Consider the following 16,262-nt stretch of genomic DNA (forward strand, 5'->3'; position numbering starts at 1 on the left):
ACGTTTATGGAAATCCTTGTTTAGGTTCTCATCATTTTCACTGAGTCTGTCAGAGCTTAACAGAAACAGTCACTTTTGCAGATTCAATAATATTTCCATATATCAATCAGTAATAAAAGCGCTTGTATCATTCAGGCTGTTATTGGAAGAACTGGAATGGTCGTTCAACTCCTTTCTCGCAGTCTGTTAAGTGTCTCTTAATTATAGTCCCATTCAAATACAGTATAGTCAGTACGCTCTTTGAAAAACAGTGTATATTTTCCAGTCTGTGCACTTCCTGTCTTAAAACTCTTTAAGATGTACATGCAACAAAATAAGCTAGGTTTAAAAATTGAAAGCGAGAATTCGAACGGCGAACGTTATACTTTACAAACCTTTTCTACTATAACTTTCGGTTTATCTCCACGGTTAAGTAATCCACATTCAAGCCAGAGTTTCAGCTCAAATACCGAATGCATGCTCATTTATATCATTTGAGCGAAACTTCGCCCTTGGAATACGGTTTCCGTCAAGTTTTTATTTGGAATAGTTTCTCAGAAGCAATCGTGTTTCTTGTGTGTATCAAATCAAGCGGTATGTATATATACATGACATATATCGGTGACGTCACTGGCGACTGCATTCTAAAAATAGCCGTTAATATAAAAATAGCCGTAAATAGTCCTGATGATATTCATGCGCTTTGTTATAGCTGCACTAATTTTTGTTATTTGCCGTTTTTCACTAAAAAGTGTAGTGTTTTTCATTTACCGTCTATTATTCCATTGAGTCGGAGCAAAGCCCCGACCCAAAAATGTATATGTGTACACATTCATACATACACTTCTATGGGGTTGTGGTTTGATGGGAGTGCGTTCTCGGAATCTGACTTTTTCTGTTAGATATTAATCTTTTTCAGATCTAAGTGATAGAATCTGTAAAGAATGCAACCAAGCAGAATAGTAGCAGACTCGGTTTGACTGAGTCTTTTCATAGGAGGTAATGAAAAATGCAACACCTAGCACCGGCTTAAGCGGAACTCTGTTACATAGCATTAATTGAATGGACTTTATGATCCCAAAGGACCAGAAAATATAACAACACTGAATCCAAGTACGGGGAGACTTTTTACAGCCGCCACACGGCACTTAAAGATTGCTGTTGTGATAGTTAATACAATCTGTAAAAAGATCCTTTGAAAGCAAAGAATGCAACCAAGCAGAATAATAGCAGACTCGGTTCGATTGAAAATTACGCGCTGTTTTTCTCACTTATTCTGTTATCCCCAAAGGAGCAAACATTGTGTTTTTTTTTCAACATCTACAGTCTGTTATATCCTTAAACTACCTTACTCAAGTTAGTTAAAATGATTTCTTATGTTACGGAAACCCCGTTATATTTCTGACTTTTTAAACAGCTTTCCCGCACAGTTTTCATTCAGTGTTTTGTGCTAACCAGCATTTCTGTACTTTCAGTACTTTGATTGTTTAAAGTTGTTCAAAGTGAAACGCGAGAAAAGCGTCAAACGGAAGAGATCTTCTTAACGCGTAGTAAAACTAGACGCGCACGCCGGTCGCCGGCTTTTCATTTTCTATTTTCGGCTAGGACCACCCGAAATTATACAGTCATAATATCTATATAAATTTATAAATCTGTTAAGAAGACTTACATTACTTATACTAATTAACATTTCTCTTGAAAATCAGGACCAAAAAAGCTGACCGGCAGCAATATAAATATAATCTTAGATAAAATAAGGATATCACTCAGACTTTACTAGAACATTTAGATACATGTATTTAGTCGGGTTGATATTTAAACTAATCTATTAACCTTGCTAAACTTAGCTGTAATAATTGAATACAATTATTCGTTAAACATATAACTTATTTATTTCTCCCTTTATCAAATTCCGCCCGGCCCTTAGTAAGTACACGAAAATTTTCGTCTGCAATTGTAGCCGAACGCACGTTAGGAAAATGATCGAGGGGTAGTTTCCCGGTTACAATATTTATATGCATGGATATTGAATAAATATTACTTAAACCTAAGCGAACAAAATGCGAAAAAGTATTTGAAATACTGCCAAAATATTATAGGGATATCACAACCAGGCAAAAAATGTAACAATGCCGATATGTAAATAAACCACACTGTCGTTTGAAATCGATCATGCAAAAAAGCTAGTTAATCGAAATATTTGGGAAATTATAGGGGAAAGATGATACTTTGGCTATGCACCTATACACAGCAAAAACTAATCGCATAAACAGAATATGGTAGCACAGGTTAAATGACCCAGATCAATTCAGAAGTAAAGGTGACTCAATGTGTTCAACCGGTAACGCTGATTTAAGGTAATGACACCTGTTTTGCGGTCAGACTAGCGCTAAATAGCGGTTAATCAAATTGCGAAATCCGCAAGGAAAGGGAGGCAGGTAAGAAAACCTTCCAACAGCGGCGGTAAAGTATTGAGAATTCTTGCATACCAGACTGGGATTTCTGGTGATTTCACCGGTGCTGGAAAACTCCATCTTACACCCCGGGGTGTAAGATGACTCTCGTGCTATAAATGACGTATAAGGAACTACATATATACAGAAGATGTGTGTAGTAATAATAATGTTACAGGTAAAACGGGATAAAAATCAAAACCTTGATAGTTTCTTTTTGTTCCTTATAACATATTTCTCGATTAAAAAAAAAACGTCATTTTACGGAAATAACATAACGTTTCACTGCTGATGATCATACAAAACTGGAACTATTACGTTGTTTTCGTCTTTGTAACGTCACGGCGTACTTCCTGTTTACGGACGTAAAGTTCCCGAACTTTGTTAATACGCTACTATAAGAAAAAATGTGCTCTAAGAAAATCATTTGTTTTAATTTATCTTTACCAATATTTATTGAATAGGGTATGCAAGAAAAAGATTCTATGGGAATATCCGGCTCTCGGATAACTGTTTATGCGGTAACTCGGCAGGAGCCTCGTTACCGCCTAAACAGTTACCCTCGAGACCGGAAATTCCCATCTGCACTTACAACCATTGAAAGAATCTTATAAACTACAAAGTAACGGTCGTTTGACTGAAAAAAGGGATATTGCCTCACACTATTCAATCAATATTCTTTTAACCAGTTTTCTTTTAGTTTATACAAAATCAAATTAAAATTGCCGATTACTGAAGATATACTTCAATGAAAACATGACTAGAATACTAAATAAAGATTGTGATGTCATACTTGAACGGATGCTCGTAGAAGATGATGTTTGATTTATTGTTTGTGGAAACTGAAATATTTCATAAACTTTGGCCGTGCATGTTCAAAGTATACTTACAAAGCCTAAATATCTAATCTAAATGTCTCAAACATTTAGATTTACACTAGTACTGCAAACAAGATTGAATTAGATTTTCGTTTCGTAGAGAAATTTAGAACAGCATGCGTGCATGTACACGTTGGTTTCAATTTTGCAATTAGAAAGTGCTTATTTCGTCGAATGAATTTAAGTAAATAGTAATGTTGAAATTATTGCATGCGAATGCACATGCGAATGCACACGCGAAAGTCTAATAAATCCTTATGCATACTATTCAATGGGGCTTATAAACAATGACCTTCGTCATGCTGCTTATATCTTGTATTGTTTACGCTTATTAGAAGTGGAGATATGTACTGAGTATGTGTAAACTGTTATTAAAAAAAATCGAGACAATAACTTTTCTTGGCATTTAATACCGAGTTCGTTATGATTCAAAATAGAGAAACTGAGATTTTCTGTTTTCGTTGTTTAATAGCGCTACTTTTACCGCACACCCGGCACCATTACCGTAAATGGGCGTTGTGTGTCTGCTGTAGAACAATCCTGTCTTATTTTTTTCATCATGGCTAAGGTTTTCACATGCACAAATATTGTGTCGATTCGTAGTAAACCCCAACTCACTCACTCACTAATGTTTTTGTCCGATTGTCGTCCTATATCTATACGTTTCATACATGTATTTAGAATCTCAACTTTCATTCCAGGAAGCTAACTAGACATTTTCTGACGCAATATTTCAAAGCTTTTTTATGAAATTGGACGGATATAACTTTTTTCAATACTTCTACGGTTTTGTGCACTCCAGTTAGGTAAGTACATTTTTTTATTATTCCCTGATATTAAGATATCTTAAAATACATAAGCATTGCTCTTAGATATTGCATACACGCATAAATTACTTGCTCTTCAAAGTTTTCTTTAAATGCTTGGAACTTCAAAGTACATTTCATTTCTACTACTTGGAATAGACTTAGAATTTTTTAGTTTTTAGTTGTGCTGTCTTTAACAGAAGAATCTGATCTTTTTCATACCTATCCTAAATATATTATGTCATCGGAACGCGTGTAGCAAATACACACTAATTTCTGGTCTTCTTTGCTTGTTTTATTACAGACAGAAATTATCCACAGTCTTTAAGTAAATAAGTGGTTTCTAGGGATTCTATGATTAATGTGGGATCCAAGTGTTAAATGATCATTGTCTGATAAATTTAGTCAGAATCAAGATGTTAAACAATGGCGTTTAAACAGGAATTTTATAAGTTTTAAAGAAAACTCAGAAAGGTTTGATTGAGATTTTCTTTTTTTTCATTATTCGTATTATTATTATCCCCCGCCGATATTATTTGTACATTACAAACTAACAACTGGTAGAATTTCATTAAATTTCTTATTTCCATGAACATTTATTATCATGTGACACTGTAACCCCCCCCCCCCCCCCCCCCCCCCCCCCCCCACGCGCCCCCACATTCCAGATTTCTTACTTGATTATGCTTTCTTAAAGGTCCAATACTAAGGAAAGTGAACATTTTAATTTCTTTTAAAAAGCACAGGAACTATTTCATTTTATTGGAAAATGAAAGTTGGTATATAGAAATTCGAAATAAATCGCAGTATATGTACAATTATTTTTCTATGAAGTATGAAGAAAGTTAAAAAGACCTGGGGGGTCATTCTGTCGATTCATTGAAATTTCAACATAATACACATACATTTCTTCGAGTTCCAAAGACCTTCTGTAAATTTTGACCTGCCAATCTTCATTAATTAGTGTCTTGCAGAAGTCTATGCACTGGCTATGAAAAAAATTGCCAACACACTTTCCCTTAGTAATGGACCTTTAAGGACTTCTGTTATTTTAAGTTCAAATGTAATGGAATTGTTTGCTTCTTAGTAACATCCTAAACATTTTACATTCCTCAACACAAACCCATTCGGTGGGGATACCAATTCATTGAATTTGCCTGTTTTTTTCTAAAAGAATGTGGTCAATCACATTCAAGCAACATTTTATGATTTCTTTGCTCTTCATAAATTCTGTCAGAGATTATTTAAAAGGAAAAGAAAGACCTATAACACAGAGATGGATATGTAATTTTTATTACTTGTATGCAATTTTGTAACAACCACTATCAATATCACAGTATTCAAAAATTAATTTCAATGAATTTTAGTTTTATATTGGCATCTAGCAGATATTTGGACGTTTAAAGAATCTGAACCAAACAACAAGTTTTTAAAAAATGTCAGCTTTCAAGTTCATTTTCATCGATCTATCAAGGTTGTGCATCCAAGATTATGCAAATGGAGGTTATAATAACTTTAAAAATATTGTATTTCTAATGAATTTTTGCGGTGTAATTTTAGAAATAGAAAAAATGGCGCGAAAAAAAATTGCGGATACAAATAGTCCTCAGTTTTTTTGCTCTGTAGAGCTATTTTCCTTATTTTCTTTGCAGTTATTTGCTAAAATCACATGACAGATCTTATAATGCTTGACATGTAGGTAGCAATTTCGTAATGAAACAACACATGACAAATTTTTTACATGGAAACTTAGATCATACATCACCAGTATAATTTGGTGTCTCATTTTTAGCTGATTTTGCAGTTTTTAAGTTTGACTAAAATTATTTTTCTTGCATCAAACATGACTGTAAGATATCACATGAAGACCTGTTCTAGCTTATATATTTATTAAGCATGTGGCTAGTACAGCATCGCAGATTAAACTGAACTCTTAACAATGCAAACACAAGTATATAATCTCACATTCTTTAGACAAGCCATTAGGATGATACACTACATCTCCCTTTTACCTAGATTTAAAATTACTTTAAAATTTTAATTAAAATTTTGAAAACATGTAAACAACAACCTTAAATCTAAACATATATGAAACATTACTATGGAATTTCATTCACAAAATTTCTCATTCAGAAAACAATTTAATGTAATCAACTTTTGTAAACATACCAGGATTCTTAAGATAACAGATAAAGTAGTGTCTTATTATTTCTTGGTAACAAGATATAATCTCAAACTAGGTTAATTAGGAAAATTATACTGTCCCTGTTTTATCACCACTCAAAACAAGTTTATCTTAAAAATTTGGGTTTGGTCTGTTATTTTATCAAGTTACTCAACAAACACACTTTTTTTTCACAGCAAATATATAAAAGCAGATTATTAGGCTAAGCATATTCCAATATTTGTTGTCTATGTCACATAATCGTCTAAGTACTTGGGTTTCCTAATTTCCCTTTTTGGTCGCGTATTCTCTAAGACAATTTCGTCAGGAACACTGTCTAGTTCCGTACTACATTTATCATTTTCATGATACTTTTTCACTTGTGACACATTTCTGTCAATAGTTACTCCAGACTTCTCAAGCGATACCTGGTTACCTGTTACTACATACGGTACTTGTTCATACCGTGGTGTAAGCTTATTTTGTTCTTTTTGTTCAACGAGAACTTTGTCACCTTTTAAAATGTTACTGTATTTCACATTTCTGTGAGTATCTGCATACTCCTTCCCTATTTCTTTCTGGATCATGTCCCTTTCTCGAAAGTCACATTTTTCAGTCTCACTGTCAACCAAATAAGGTAACTTAGTACGAAGTTTTCTACGAAACATCAATTCAGCAGGACTTACTCCTGTTACTGTGTTCGGCGTTGTTCTATACGCGAAAATAAACTCATTCAGATGTTTTTTTCCAATTCCCTCTTTCAGCTTGTAAACTTTTAATTGCTTTCAATATTGTCCTATTCATGCGTTCGACTTCCCCGTTGCTTTGAGCCCAATATGGTGTATTTGGTAAGTGCTCAATCGCATGTTCACGTAAATAATCCTCGAACTCCTCAGATTTGAAATTTGGTGCGTTATCAGACCTTATTGAAATTGGTAATCCATGCGTTACGAACATTTTGTCCAAACTTTCAATGATTTTACTTGAGGTTATGCTTTTCATAATATCCACCTCGAACCATCTACTGAAATAATCAACAACAACAAACACATAATCACCACTATTTGGAAATGGTCCCATAAGATCTATCGATAAGTGTTGCCATGGTCCCTCTGGCAGTTTTGTTCTCGACACCGGTTCTGGCTTCTCCGGCTGACCTACTAACTGACAACTATGACACTTTTTAACTTCTCGTTCGACCTGACTGTCTATACCAGGCCAGTATACAGTGTTGCGCAATCTCTGCTTTGTTTTCACGATTCCTTGATGACCTTGGTGTGCTAATTTGACTATTCTATATCGTAGTGATTTCGGAATAACGATACGAGTTCCGCGTAACACCATTTTCCCTAAAACAGTTAGTTCTTTTGTAACATGTTTGTAGTCAGGTAAATCCTTAAAATCACCGTTTTTACGGATCTCTCTTCGCAGTTGTGTAATCTCAGAATCACGTGACGATACTTGTTCAATTTCTCGTGCAGTTAATGCTTCTGGTACGTCATCCAAAGCTATGAATTTGACATATTCCTCAGCAATGTCTGATACTTTCGACTTAGTCACGTTTTGCTGCGTCAATCTACTCAAAGGATCAGCAATATTGTATTTGCCCGGCTTATATTCCACATTGAAGTTGAAAGCCTGTAGTCTCAAAACCCAACGTTCTATCCTTGGTGGCGGTTTAGATTTTGGACCGTTATAACCTCCAATGCACGATGATCTGTCACGAGATCGAACTCAAGGCCTATTAGCCAAATACGAAACTTTTCACAACTCCAAACTAAACTCAGAGCCTCTTTTTCTGTCTGTGAATACTTCTGCTCAGTCTTTGTGAGTGTACGACTTGCATATTGGATAATTCTTTGCTGACCATTTTGTTCCTGTATAAGCACAGCTCCAAGTGCCATGGGTCCAGCATCTGCTATAACAGTCGTTTTCGCTTTGGGATCAAAGTACCCCAATGTTTTTGCACTAGATAATCTTCTTTTCAGCTTTTCAAAAGATTCCGTTTGCTCGTTTGTCCATTTAAACCGTACTCCTTTCTTAGTCAACCTACGTAAGGGTTCAACAACGGAAGCTAAGTCAGGTATGAATCTGTGATTCCAGTTTGCTAATCAAAGCAGACTTCTTACTTCTTGAACATTTTGAGGTCTCCTTGCATTCAGAATAGCTTCTACTTTTGACTGTTCTGGTCCTATTCCGTGTTTTGATAATACATGTCCGTGAAATACTAGCTTATCCATACAAAACTTGCATTTCTCATAGTTTACGGTTAGTCCACGTTCACGTAACCTTTCAAAAACTGCATTCAATCTTTGATCATGCATAGTTTTGTCTGGTGCATAAACTATGATGTCATCTGCAATATTTTTTACCCCCGCTAAGCCTTCCAGGACTTGTGAAATGATATACTGGTAAATTTCCGGTGCTGAATTTATACCAAACATGAGCCTTTTATATCGATATAGTCCCTTTGAAGTTACAAACGTTGTAATATATCTCGAACTTTCCTCTAACTCAATTTGATGGAATCCTTCTTTCAAATCAATTTTTGAAAAAATTGTCGCAGAGTTCATGTCATGTATCACTTCATCAACGGTAGGTATAGGGTGTCTCTCTCTCAAGATTGCACGGTTCGCCTGACGCATATCAACGCATATCCTTACGTCATTGTTTCCCTTGGGCACGACAACTAATGGCGACACAAATGGTCTAGGACCTGTTGTTTTTTCAATTATGTATTTTGATTCTAAATCCTCAATTTTCTGTTCAACTTTTTCTCCTAAGCTGAATGGCAGTCTTCTGACTGGCTGCGCAACCGGTTCAACAGTCTTATCAATATGTAATTTCAACTGAAAATCTTTCAATTTCCCAGTTCCCTGAAAGCATTCCGGGTATTTCCTTTTGAATTCTTCTTTGCTTTCCACCTTATTAATATTTGCACCTATTTTTAACACTTTCAGCGCAGCCGCTGTACGATATCCTTACAAAGATCCATACACAGTATCTGTCACCAGAAATTCTGCAGACTGTGTTTTCCCGTCAACACATATTTCTGATTCAAATGTCCCTATCAAATTCAGAGGTGTACTTGCTCCGTACGCATAAACCTTCTTTCTACACTCCTGCAATTTAACTTTTCTTTTAAGTTTCTTCCATGCTATTTTATCAATAACATTGCAGCTTGCCCCACTGTCGATAAGAAAATCTATCTTTGTCCCTTTTATTGTTCCAGGCAAATGAACACATTTTCTTCTAAATCCGAACCTGATGACTCATCAAGGCTTTTAACTTTTTGTGTGATCTTAGATTTACTACTTTTGCACATTTTTGCAAAATGTCCCATGATGCAGCACTTGTGACAAACTTGATTTTTCAAAACGTCACATTTCCGCGCCAAATGTCCTAGTCTTCCACAGCGATAACATTTTACACCTGTGTTATTCCTCTGTTGCTCAGGACGCCGCTTTGGTCTCGAACTACTTTTTTGTTTGGCCGCAACTTTATTTACCACGGGCGTAGATGATGGGTTTTCAATCTTCTCTGCTCGAGCACAAGCACCTTCATATGCCCTTGCAATGTCAAGTAATTTCGGCAATTTTAAATCTTCTACTGTTAAAAACTTACGACGTAACTCGTGTGATCGACATTTGTCAACAATTTGGTCTCTTATCATGTCATCTTTTATATCTCCATATTCACATGTTAATGCCAAATGTTTCAGTCTTGTTGAAAATTGTTCCACAGTTTCAGACTCTCTCTGGATTTCACAACGAAAAATATGCCGTTCATAAGCTATGTTCTTTTTTGGTTTGAAATAATCCGTCAATTTCTCAACAGCTTTGTCATAATCCTTATCTTCCCCAGTTTCTGTCAATGTCCCAAATATTTCTTGTGTTTCTGGACCTGCGAGATGTAACAACAATGCTCGTTTTTGAGTTGCATCTGTTATACCGCGACCAACTGTGAAGAAATTAAATTGCTTCATCCAATTATTCCATCTTTGTGAGAGCGAAGTTTGGTCACCCGAAACATCAAACTGTTCAATTGATGGAATGTTAATCGCTTTTGCCATTTTAATTATCCAAGCACTGACTTAGAAGATAAAAATTATGGCACTCGAATTGAATCAATGTCAAGGCACTCGAATTTAATCAATGCCTCTTCCATCCGAATTTAAACAAATATTTTCCTCGTCGCCAATGTAAGATATCACATGAAGACCTGTTCTAGCTTATATATTTATTAAGTATGTGGCTAGTACAGCATAAAAAAAAAGAAAAAAAGGCTTAACGCCGAAACGTTGGAAGTTAATAATTATCTATGAACAAACGCTACACGTGTTGTTGTTGATTTTTCTTATTTGCTAGTACAGCATCGCAGATTAAACTGAACTCTTAACAATGCAAACACAAGTATATAATCTCACATTCTTTAGATAAGCCATTAGAATGATACACTACAATGACCCCCACTTTTCTTTTGATTTTGATTTAGCACTGACAATATTCTTCAAGAAAATGTAGGTTACAGACATTTAAAATGGGTCCTGATGTGTGCTGCGGCCATTGGAAATAGGTCAATTTTATATAGAATAAAGAACAACAACTATTTAGTGTGTTATCAGTGCAGTTTCCGAAAATGTGTAGGTCATCATAGGTCGTAATTTCATTTAGTAACGACAAGACTGTATTTTCTGCGGCGGTATTTCTTTCCGCGTCAAGGTCCTTTTCGTGAAAAAGATTATTGCTGTTTATAAAAATCTTTGGGTCCAATATTTACCGGCGAAATCGTATTTCCGGATGATGCAAAAGAACTGAAAACTCAGAACAGATTTGTTAGAAACTGCAATAGGGAGTGTGTATTTCTTTTTAAAAGCTATCGGTTAAAAAAAAAAGCGTTAAGTACGTATGTTATTTATATATAAATCTATTAGGTTATAACACACTAAATAGTTGTTCTTTATGCTGATTCGGACCATGGCTGATTCGGACCATGGCTGATTCAGGTAGAGCACACACAGTAATTAACAGATCATATATAAATCAATATATCATCTGTAAATTTATATATCAACATATCTTTTAATCAATATATTAGTAAGTAAAATTGTTTTTAAAAAAATTCACAGTCAAATCCGCACCGTAAAACGCACATCCGGGGTTTATTTTTGTTTACACCAGCACTTTCGTGAAGATAATTTCAACTTTGAATGCTGCGAATTTTCTTTTTGGAGAAATATTTTCAAAGAACTATACAAGTGAAGGACTTCAGGATTATAATATACCCCAGAAAATGGAAAAATAAGTCGACAAATCGTTTCTCTGTCTCTTAATTCACCGGAAGCATTTTGATGTTGACTGGTACTTTTCCATCATTTATTTTAACAAGCGCCGTGATTGATGCTGACAAAGAGATGCTATTCATTACTAAGAAGTTGCTGATGAAACCGAATGACGATGTTGTAAACCAGTCAATCGTGACCTTCACCTCGGAAAAGAAAGAAGAATTTCGACATTATTAATTGAATAAGTTATATTTTGACAAATTTATAGCATTTGAAACTGTTAAACATGCATATGTGGTTTAATACAGATATGCTAATGCAGTTTATTTTATAAACGCATCATGACAAACATTTTTTTTTTATCATAAAATGAAAATTTACAGTTATGTTCCGTCTCCATCGTTGAAATCTTTGCGGAAATGATTTGCATTAGAAAATAATGGTTAAGAAGTGACCGATATATTGATTAAAAGATGTGTTGATATATGAATTTACAGGTGATATGTTGATTTATATATGATCTGTTAATTACTGTGTGTGCTCTACCTGTGATTCGGACCACATTTTTTAGCTCACCTGTCACAAAGTGACAAGGTGAGCTTTTGTGATCGCGCGGTGTCCGTCGTCCGTCCGTCAGTCCGTGCGTGCGTGCGTGCGTCCGTGCGTCCGTAAACTTTTGCTTGTGACCACTCTAGAGGTCACATTTTTCATGGGAACTTTATGAAAGTTGGTCAGAATGTTCATCTTGATGATATCTAGGTCAAGTTCGAAACTGGGTCACGTGCCATCAAAAACTAGGTCAGTAGGTCTAAAAATAGAAAAACCTTGTGACCTCTCTAGAGGCCATATATTTCACAAGATCTTCATGAAAATTGGTCAGAATGTTCACCTTGATGATATCTAGGTCAAGTTCGATACTGGGTCACGTGCCGTCAAAAACTAGGTCAGTAGGTCTAAAAATAGAAAAACCTTGTGACCTCTCTAGAGGCCATATATTTCACAAGATCTTCATGAAAATTGGTCAGAATGTTCACCTTGATGATATCTAGGTCAAGTTCGAAACTGGGTCGCGTGCCTTCAAAAACTAGGTCAATAGGTCAAATAATAGAAAAACTTTGTGACCTATCTAAAGGCCATATTTTTCATGGGATCTGTATGAAAATTGGTCTGAACGTTCATCTTGATGATATCTAGGTCAAATTCGAAACTGGGTCGTATGCGGTCAAAAACTAGGTCAGTAGGTCTAAAAATAGAAAAACCTTGTGACCTCTCTAGAGGCCATATATTTCATGAGATCTTCATGAAAATTGGTCAGAATGTTCATCTTGATGATGTCTAGGTCAAGTTCGAAAGTGGGTCACGTGCCATCAAAAACTAGGTCAGTAGGTCAAATAATAGAAAAACCTTGTGACCTCTCTAGAGGCCACATTTTTCATGGGATCTGTATGAAAGTTGGTCTGAATGTTCATCTTGATGATATCTAGGTCAAGTTCGAAAGTGGGTCACGTGCCTTCAAAAACTAGGTCAGTAGGTCAAATAATAGAAAAACCTTGTGATCTCTCTAAAGGCCATATTTTTTATGGGATCTGTATGAAAATTGGTCTGAATGTTCATCTTGATGATATCTAGGTCAAGTTCGAAACAGTTTCATGTGCGATCAAAAACTAGGTCAGTAGGTCTAAAAATAGAAAAACCTTGTGACTTCTCTAGAGGCCATACTTGTTAATGGATCTCCATAAAAATTGGTCAGAATGTTCACCTTGATGATATCAAGGTCAAGTTCGAAACTGGGTCACGTGCCATAAAAAACTAGGTCAGTAGGTCAAATAATAAAAAAACCTTGTGACCTCTCTAGAGGCCACACTTTTCATGGGATCTGTATGAAAGTTGGTCTGAATGTTCATCTTGATGATATCTAGGTCAAGTTTGAAACTGGGTCAACTGCGGTCAAAAACTAGGTCAGTAGGTCTAAAATTATTAAAATCTTTTGACCTCTCTAGAGGCCATATTTTTCAACGGATCTTCATGAAAATTGATCTAATGTTCACCTTGATGATATCTAGGTCAGTTTCGAAACTGGGTCACATGCGGTCAAAAACTAGGCCAGTAGGTATAAAAATATAAAAACCCTGTGACCTCTCTAGAGGCCATATTTTTCATGAGATTTTCATGAAAATTAGTGAGAATGTACACCTTGATGATATCTAGGTAAAGTTTAAAACAGGGTCACGTACCTTCGAAAACTAGGTCAATAGGTCAAATAATAGAAAAACCTTGTGACCTCTCTAGAGACCATATTTTTCAATGGATCTTCATGAAAATTAGGCAGAATTTTTATCTTGATAATATCTAGGTCAAGTTCAAAACTGGGTCACATGAGCTCAAAAACTAGGTCACTATGTCAAATAATAGAAAAAACGACTTCATACTCAAAACTGGGTCATGTGGGAAGAGGTGAGCGATTCAGGACCATCATGGTCCTCTTGTTTGAATAAAAGTAGATAATGACCATATATTTTGACTGATTCAGACCACAAACTTTTAATAGGCGATTTATCCATGGCGCAAAGCGCCGTGGATGAAAATCCCCGAGACGGTAACATCCGTATACCACTTGCTGCTATTTTCGCGTTACATCTGGTCTCGCGGCATTTGATTTTTGCGAGAACAACAATGTGCAGCGCTCTCTACAGTAAACAAATTTGACCTACTTTTAAAGCTGATTAGGTTTCACACCCTATTTTTGTAAACGTAGGTCAATTATTTTTAAATGCCCTTGTCGATCATTTGACAAAGTAAAATTGGTAATGAATCGTGTGTTGTCCATATATTTGACAAAATTACCCTTCCACTGTGTTAATTTTACATTGCAATAATTTTTAATGTCTTACTCACGAAATTTATTTTGAAAATTTAGGGGTCCTATACATTTTACAATTTCACAGGGAGCGCTTTATCAAGTCGGATGCCGTACCGCGAAATTAGGATTAACTCCCTTGGCGAAAGTGAAAGTCACATGCACCGGAAACATAATGGGTTTAAAAGTAAACAAGGACTTGAAAAATGATTTTCTGTTTGAAATAATAGTGGAAAAGAAAAGGTTTACGCAGTTAATAAGAAATAATAGCAACATAATATTGTTTTTCTTTTCTTTATTCATTTATTCTCTTAGTACCGCGAAAATAGGTGTAAACAGGCTATATAGTTAAGGGCTCACGCTGTCAGTCGCCATTATCGCCATTTGCGATTATTTTATTTAAATGGCGAATATTTTTTTATTTTGGCGACAGGAACTGGCGATTATTTTATTTAACAGCTACATAAATAATTATGCCAAGTGAGACAGTAACCCGCGGTCTGCTAGTGTAGAAAATCAATAGAGCGCACTGTTTATTACCTCGTGTATTCCAAACACGTGTCAACTATGCCGATAACATTGCCCAAAGCGGTATGATGCAGACGACAATTAAACCGATTATAACCGGAAGTTAATCTTACTTATTTAGCTATCAATCAGATTGAACTGGCAGGCTACTTTTTTGGAACATTTTAAAACGCCAGCGCAAATTTTCTTCAACTCTATATTCGGCAAACGACACTTAAACCAATATGTACGGGCAGTTTCCAGATGAAAAATTAAATTGCCAGCTATAGTTACCGCTAATTTAATTATCTTTAAAAACATATTATAAACTGACCTAACTGTCGACGGTTTCAAAATGTCTTTAATCAGGATCTAGGTTAGATCTATATCTGTTTTTAATCTAAAATGAAATTGTTCAAAGCGAAAAAAAATATTTTTTTTCGAATTTTCAGAATTTGTAAAGAACACGAATTTGTTGAAATATTACAGGCCAGATATTTTTAATAGTCTATTTTTTTTACCAAGACAATTCTGGCATAATAAATGTTTTTTGTTTTGCACACTAATTAAAAAAATATCGGAAAACCCAATCCTGTTTCTATTTTTAGAAACATGGCCGATACGGGCAAACTAAAAAAATCAACAAATAAATGTGCTTGCATACTGTAATTAGCGTAAGTAAAAACATTCTAAAACACTTAAAAATTAGAATATTTATTGAATAAAGCATCAAAAACTTCTTGACAAAAAGCTGTAATTCAGTAGTGTGCATAGATGCCAAATATCACGTATTTTCGCGACTTGATTGTTTTGTACTTTTCGAGCAATTTAAGTGCAGTTATGGTCAAAAGAATCTTCTGTATAAAGAAAAAGTATAAACATGAATGATACTCAAAGACTTGGTAAACTTTCCATTGTGTGCAACTGTGTCCTTATTGTGTGTGCATGAATGGGGCTAATTGAGCCATTGCCCAGTCCATAATGTCAATATAAACAATTTCAGCTGCCTTAGACAAACTAACTATGTGTCTTGTAAATGCCATCAAAATCCATCAGAATATAGCATTTTAAACTGTTATAGTGGGACCCCACCACCAATATTAGGAGGTAATTTCCCTGAATCCCCGATTCCCACATCCCCTGTTGGGGCTTGCTACTTTTTAAAGTAATTAAGAAGGTATATATGTTGAAATTTATCATTCTTATTTTTATAAAAATTGCACGCAAAGATCCGCATCAATTTTGGCTATTAATTTTTCATAGGTTAAAAAGTTGGCTATTATTTTTTTGGAGGCCAGTGTGAGCCCTGATAGTTACTCGTCTTTGTTGTCTGC

At 35.2% G+C, this 16,262-nt stretch overlaps 1 protein-coding gene across 3 annotated transcripts in view; it reads left to right on the forward strand.

Annotated features, from left to right (window-relative positions):
- Window positions 1-4,045: 4,045 nt before the first annotated feature.
- The window catches only part of LOC123551427 (tyrosine--tRNA ligase, cytoplasmic-like), a 154,974-nt gene continuing 142,757 nt past the window's right edge, over window positions 4,046-16,262 (forward strand). The window contains exon 1 of one of the 3 annotated variants that reach the window (XM_045340357.2): window positions 4,046-4,116. The gene's annotated coding sequence lies outside the window, so the exon portion shown is untranslated. Of the gene's footprint in view, window positions 4,117-11,066; window positions 11,182-16,262 lie in introns of those variants that run through there. The other 2 variants (XM_045340358.2, XM_045340359.2) reach the window with 2 other exon arrangements.

Source organism: Mercenaria mercenaria, chromosome 4 (genome assembly GCF_021730395.1).
Source record: "Mercenaria mercenaria strain notata chromosome 4, MADL_Memer_1, whole genome shotgun sequence".
Lineage (NCBI taxonomy): Eukaryota > Metazoa > Mollusca > Bivalvia > Venerida > Veneridae > Mercenaria > Mercenaria mercenaria.